This window comes from Cryptomeria japonica, chromosome 8 (assembly GCF_030272615.1).
Source record: "Cryptomeria japonica chromosome 8, Sugi_1.0, whole genome shotgun sequence".
In the NCBI taxonomy this organism is placed as follows: domain Eukaryota; kingdom Viridiplantae; phylum Streptophyta; class Pinopsida; order Cupressales; family Cupressaceae; genus Cryptomeria; species Cryptomeria japonica.
Genome location: NC_081412.1, coordinates 246,956,592 through 246,964,117, shown reverse-complemented (window position 1 = coordinate 246,964,117; position 7,526 = coordinate 246,956,592). Strand labels below are relative to the sequence as shown.

The following is a 7,526-nucleotide window of genomic DNA, read 5'->3' as shown; positions in this document are numbered from 1 at the left end:
ATCTTTATGACTGATTTCTCTGTTTTGGTTCAACCTTTGAAGAATGACTGTATTCTTAAACTCCTTTCATTGTTTTGAAAGCTACCATAGGATGGATGAATTAGCACTGTTCTTTGATGATGCTATCATACCCCTTTAATCTCATTGCTCTTTTGATGGATTTGTAACGGTGTTGACTGCAAAATATTTTAATCAATCTCTTGATTATCATAACATTCATCTCTATAAGGACGGTGGTCTGTATTGACATGTAACTGTCCTCTTGAATACATTCATTGTGAACTTAACATGTATGCCTGTAACTTCGCATGACAGGCTCAACCCTTGTGGGAGCCACATTTCACTCCACATGCTTAATCTAATTAATCAAAAGAATATGATTTTTTTTTACCTGTGTAACTGCACATGAAGCAAACATGTTAGAAAAATATGTGAATATCTTAGATGTGTTTGACGACTTTGATGGTTTTCTGAACTGATACAGTATGCATTACTTGTTTATTGTGAATAAAGATCAGCTTATACATGCATAAATGTTTGTTCATGTAAGGTTAGAGACCTTTCATTGCACAGAGCATTGCTCTAACATCATTGTTATTGTCAGATGTAGGAACTAGGAGCAATATGGAGATAGGAAAGACATAAGTAGCTTGAGGCAACAACAACGCAAGACAACACACCTTGAACCAGTCATTCCCAAGCAATGACTGGTCTCCCTCATCATATGCACATTTATATTTGTTTACTTATTCATGTATATGATTTTTATTCATTTTCATTGAATAAGCAAAGTTAGTCTCACGACATGTGTGAGATAATGTATATTTTTACATTCAATAAAGACTACTTCTTTGTACAGAAAAGATTTGCATAAATCCTTTCTATGTTACTTGCACTTGTATGAATGCAATAATTTGTTAATGTAATCTTTTGATTTTTGCTTATACACCTGAATGTAATATAGGAATATTGAGAAATGTACCTTTTCTCCTTTTAATTTAAAACAATAAGCTCTACTTGATTGAGTTGTAAGTGAAAATCTGGTAACATGTGAATCACAAAAGTTGTTATGCTTGCATAAACTGTTTAAAAAAAGATTTCATTTTTCGAACAGCTTAAATTACACACTAAACTTTGATTTCTAAATTTAAAAGTTTTAAACACTCACTCATCCTCCTTTCCAAGAGGTTTCCGAAGTGCATAGAATACTGTTGCGTTAAATCTTGTCGTATTGTCTAGGAAAGCGAAGTGACTAGCTTGAGGAACTCTTATGATCTGAGCATGAGCATTCATACTTTTACAAGCATCCTACACTCCTTCAAAGTTCATCCAACCATGATAACCATATATAAAAGTGGTTGGCACCCCCAAACAATCCTTTGTGGAGTGAAATTGGTCTCCCAAAAATGGTTCAGTCTTTTGCCCTTCCATGTAGTTTTAAACTTTACTATCCACTCATACCAACCAATATTAGGTCTTGAAGATTCTCTGGGTGTTTAATAACATATTTTGCAGCCACATAACCCCCCAGAGAATGATGTAGTAAAATGAAGTTATCTAGATCTTTGGCTTTACGACATGCTTCAAATGAATCAATGAACTAGGATTCTGTTTCTTTAGTGCTTTTACATGTAGAGTCCGGTCGACTTAATGGACCCCATCTTGATGGGATGACTTAAATCACACATATTAAGTTTCAATTTTTAGATTTAAAAATGTTACATACTCAAAATTGACTGACATTCTTTAGACTTAATATGTTGCTTAGTGTATATGTTTTACATGTAGAATCTGATCAAATAGCAATGACTCTTAAGAAGCCGCATAACTATAAGCCATCACCAAATTTGGTGGCAGTAGACTCAAAGGTCACTGTATTAATAAATGGAGGCTCACTACTTGAAGATCTGAACCATGACACCTTAATTTGATCCTGGCAGTCCATTGCCAATGTTGACCTGCTCTTGGAATGAAGTCAAGTAGCATTTGCTTCAAAGTTTCTAGATATTTTCTAACAAATCGATCTTGCACATAACCTGCAATGATTTTTTATGAGATTACATTTCTTTGATGTGTTCTGTCAAACAATCTGGATGTTTAAAACAAATCAATCTTGTGTATATCTCTGCGAACATTTTGTTGGAATAAATAATTCATAAATTAATTATTCACTTAATTATATTAATTCACTAAATAATCGATGCCTTAGTTAGTATGGCATTTATTAGTTAGTTAATTAATTAATTACGAATAATAACTTAATATTTATCTCCATGCATAATGCAAACTAGGAAAAGCAAACTATGTTTAGAGTATCATGCATTAATTAGTCTATTATGATTTTTGTACATGCATGACTGATTCATGCATTGTGTTTCAACTCTCAGTCTATCTTGTAGACTCCACCATTTAAGATTTCTATCTTTAGAGTTATATTTCTTTATAAGGATTTCATATCCTTCATTGTAATTAAGAAATTTCAAAGCATCACATTCAATTATTGTTAATGTCTTATCTTTTTTGTTCAATTTTATCTTTATGTGTAACAGGTATTCTTGCAGAACATAATTAGGCCGTGGGATTCACATTTCACGAATTCTAACATGGTATCAAAGCTCTAGATTTGAATATTCTTGTTCATCTTTTTCGAGATTATTTGCATTTACATAGTAAATTGTTCATCTTGGGTTATTTTGGAGATCACTATCAGTTCCAGAAGGCTCGAGAAAGTCAGGATTGCCTTTCTTTTCGCTTAAATCCAATATACGGAGTCCATTTTGCAAGGGTTCGAAGTTCGAAGGTTTTTCTCTATTCTAGAGGGTACCTGAAAATTTGGAGTTTTTTGGGCCCCAAAAGACCTCATGGTTTGATTTAGAAGTCCGATTCCATGAATTTTGATATATAATTTGTCTATTTTTGGCATCAATGGCATGATTTTTTCCTTTGGCACGTTTTTGAGGCACATAAATCCATACGGTCGTACCGGTACCTGCATAAAAAAATTCATCAAAAATAATAATAAAATTTTAAGGGATTTTGATTTTCGACTGCTGATGTCAGCAATATAGTCAGCATGCATGGCCCTTCTCTGACCCTCTTTGTGCCTTGAAAGAGGGGTTTTTTTTTTTGTTTTAGTCATAACTTGAGCATACGGAGTAAAAATCACGCAAACCATATATCGTTGGAAAGCTCTTTCCGAGCCCAATCCAAAGCTAGAGGTATATTTTTATGATTTTTTTTTCATTTTGCAGGTTTTTTTTCCAGTTGAAGTCAGAAGTTGCAGTTTGCACTCTCGAGGGTATATCTTATGCATCTAGACTTTGTTTTTCGCAAACGAGATATCGTCGGAAAGGTGATTCAACGCTCTATCCAGATCTCAAGTCCATTTTTGTAGATATATTTCCAACCCACTACCTCTTCTTGCCAAATTAATCAATGACTTCCTAGCCCTATTTTGTCCCCCTGTGATCAGAGCTCCATCTTTTTGGCACACATCTCTATTTTTTTAGCATCATGGAGAATAGCATTGAGATTAAACATACCTATCTTACTGTCCCTTGTTAGCATTATGAGGGGGTTTCTACTGTTGTTGCTAATGCTTCCTTGGTTTCATGTTGGAGTGTTCTTTGTATTCAGTACTTGTTCCTATGTACTAGGAGATGCAGGGTCATTTACCCATGCATTGTCTGTGAGATGGATCACTTACGTATTTATTCTAGATGCATCGTACCCATTTACCCATGCATTGTCGGTGAGATGGAATACTTACCATATCCACACTCTAGCATTCTTATTTCCGGAGGTTCTTTTTTCAACATCACAACAGTCATTCTATGACAGTGTTTGCAACTTCTTCATGCTTCAATGTTTTTTCATGCTTGTTTTTTTCTTTCTTTTTTGGAGAGGAGTTTTGTTCCCATTCAGGGTTTTCTCCTTTGCTCTATTTCTGAGAAACTTACATGTTTGTTCATGGGCACCTCATCAGGCTTTAAGCTAAGACCCATCATGCATTCATCTTTGCATGTTTTTTTCCTATATCTTTGCCTCTCTCCCAGTTGTGCATTCAGGGGGGTTGGAATAAATAATTCATATATTAATTATTCACTTAATTATATCAATTCACTAAATAATTGATGCCTTAGTTAGTAATTAATTATTGACATTTATTAGTTAGTTAATTAATTAATTACGATTAATTAATTAATATTTATCTCCATGCATAATGCAAACTAGGAAAAGCAAACTATGTTTAGAGTATCATGCATTAATTAGTCTATTATATTTTTTGTGCATACATGACTAATTCATGCATTGTGTTTGAACTCTAAGTCTATCTTGTAGACTCCACCATTTAGTATTTCTATCTTTAGAGTTAGATTTATTTATAAGGATTTCATATCCTTCATTGTAATTAAGCAATTTCAAAGGAATACATTCAATTATTGTTAATTGTCTTCAATTCTCTGTTGGCATTTTGATGATTATGTTGTGATTGTCATTGATGGACACACACTTGCTATGAGATCACTTTGAGAATGTATGAATTATGCTCAACTGGTAATTGTTCAAAACCGGTATCATGTTGTAGTCTTTAGACTACTGTTGTTATGCAGAAAGTGTTTACCGATCCCAAGCGGTATAAAGACCCAAGCGGCATAGAGAGATCAAGCGATTTAAGGATCTCAAGCGGAGCAGAGCAAAGGAGCCAGAAGCGGCAATTATCTTTTTCCAGTCTTCAATTTTTGTCAACCGGTAATCCGTTAAACCGGTATTACTCTGAGTCACCAACCGGTAACTGGAAAGTTGGACAAACCAGTAATACTTTGTGATGAGTTACCAACCGGTATATTCTTATGATGAGTTACCATACACCGACACTTTGACGGTGTTTTTGTGTCGTGTTATCAAATGTGTCTAGATACAATGAACCTAGGAACTTGTAATGAAATCCTATTGGACCGACATGAAATCAGATTCCTTTTAAGGACATCATGTCTAGGGTTTTGAAAGAGAGAGCATGTGAGTATAGCTGTTAGGTTTTGTAGTGGTTGAAAAACCTCTTGAATGTGCGATCTTAATTGAGAAGATCAAGTTTGTGAGTTGTAATAGAGTAAGGAGTTACTGAAGACTGAAGTAAAGTTGAAATGCATTAGCTCTGAGCTACAATGGATCTAATCAAGTAGACTGTGCCATTTGCTAGATCATTTATTTGTTGATTACTCACATCTTTGACAAGTTAGAAACCCTTAACCGAGTAGGCCCAGAAAAGCCTTTGCAAATCCTCTAACAAGGTGGTTCACATCTGTGGATCTGAAATCCTCTCACAAGGTAGTCTTTAATTGGACTTATCTCCTAACAGAGATTGAGATTCCTAACAGGATCTGTTCTGGTAAAGAACATTGTATGACCTTAACCGATCTGGTTACTATTCTACAGATAGTTACTTGTGAGTTTCATCTCACCGTGGTTTTTCCCATTTGGGTTTCCATGTCAAAATCTCTTGTGTTATGGTGATTGTGCTTTTGTGGGTGAATGCATTATTTGCTATTTGGTTTGCATGTGTGTTAACCGGTTTGTTTGCTAAACTGTTTTACCGGTTTATTGTTAGATTATTAAAGTGTTTAAGTACAGTATTTTTTGGTATACTAATTCACCCCCCCCCCCTCTTAGTATTCATCAATTGGTATCAGAGCCAACCTTTCTATAAGTCTAACCACTTGGAAAGAGATATGGGGGAATACACTGTGAGGGAACTTACTCATCGGCTCACTCAGTCTGACAAAGCCTATGATGAACTTATGGTCAAATATAAGGCCTCTCAGGCAAAAAGAAGAGAGCATGCTAAAAAACTGATGGAGCTAACTGAAAATAGTTCTTTTGATGAATCGGACATGGAAGCCCTAATTCAAGAAGCTGAAAAACTGAATGAGTCCAATGCCAACCTAAGAAGGGAACTTGAAGGCCTAACTATTAGAATGTGTCAAGAGCTTGAGAACCGGAGGAAAGTTGAAGATCAAGTAAAAGACAAAGATCATGAGATCTCCAAGCTAAAGCAAGAGATCAGTGCACTTATCGCTCGTCTTCATGAAAGCAAAATGGAAAAAGAAGAAGTGCAAGGTGAACTAAACATGGCTATCTCTGAGAATGCAACCTTGAAGGAATCCAATGCTGCCATTTCCAAAGAACTCACTGAGTCAAAGGAAATACTTTCCAAATTCAATAAGAGCTCTGTCAAGCTAGAGCAGAAGCTTGAATCAGCTAAACCGGTAAAGAATACCAATGGACTTGGTTTCTCTGAATATGAGGAAGGTGAGACCTCTAGAACAAAAAGTGGAGCATCAAAGAAACAACCGACATCAAAGGATAAAGGTAAGCAAAAGTTCAAACTTGTTTGTTTTAACTGTCTCAAGGAAGGACACACTGCTAATGTATGTAGAAGTAAGGCTTACAATAATTTTCCTTATTTTCTAAACGATAAGCCTAGATCCAATAGATTCAATGATAATTGTTATGCATGCAACAAGTTTGGGCATAGAGCATTTGAATGCAGGTCTCTCATGCACAATACCGGAAGGTATCCTCAAAGGAATCAAGGAGTTTTTCCTGAACCCTCTGGGAACCGGAACCCAAACCGGTTTAATACCTATAGTCATCAGTCAGGTAGCGGTGGCTATCAAGCGACAACCGGATGGAGAGCAATCTGTGTGATTTGTCATGGTCATGGTCACACTATTGCAACATGCAGAAGGAAGAATGGAAACATGAATAATGGACCTTGGAGAGCACCTGGAATGGTTTGATATCACTACAGCAAACTGGGTCATACAACAAGATTCTGCAGAGCAAGAAAGAGTATATCGGATGATATACCAGTCACTCCGGAAGGAAAAATTGATGTTGAAATTGTTCAAGCAGATATGAAGAAAACCTGGAAGAAGAAGCCAGAAGAAGTGATTCAAGAAGAACTGGTTTCTGCACCCAGTGTGGAAGTCGCTAAACCGGCGAACTAAGCATTAGAAAAGCTTAGAGGGAGCAAACGGAGAAATATCTCAAACCCCCAGTTGACACTGGTTAAAGACCTTAACCGGTATGAGATACCTGTCAGATTGGCAGAAGATCGGAAACGTTATAAGGCAAAATTAGGGTATACGCCCTAATAGTGGAGCATTTATTATGGTAGGTGGAGAATCTGTTTAAAAGGAATTTTCAATTCATTTTTCACTATCATTTTTCGAGCAAAGAAGTTTTCAAGTGCAGAGCGAAGAAAAGCGATTTACATTGCGATTCAAAGAATTTATCAAAATCCTGAAGAAGAATCTGAAGCAAACATTTGTTGGAGAAGTGTAGAACGCAAAGCAGTATTTCAATAATCGAAGGAGTGTGTAGCGAAGTTCAAATTGTGAAGCCCTAAATTTCGATCTACAAAGGTATTTTTCAAAATTCTCTGTTTATCATGGCTTCAACATCACATGCTAGCTCTAGCGCACCCATTGATTCTGTAGACTTCATTCAACAGAAGGCAAAAT

The 7,526-nt window shown here is 35.8% G+C and overlaps 1 pseudogene; it reads right to left on the bottom strand.

Moving 5' to 3' along the window:
* Positions 1–1,325: 1,325 nt before the first annotated feature.
* LOC131049940 (probable 1-acylglycerol-3-phosphate O-acyltransferase) lies at positions 1,326–3,830 on the bottom strand (annotated as a pseudogene).
* Positions 3,831–7,526: the final 3,696 nt, after the last annotated feature.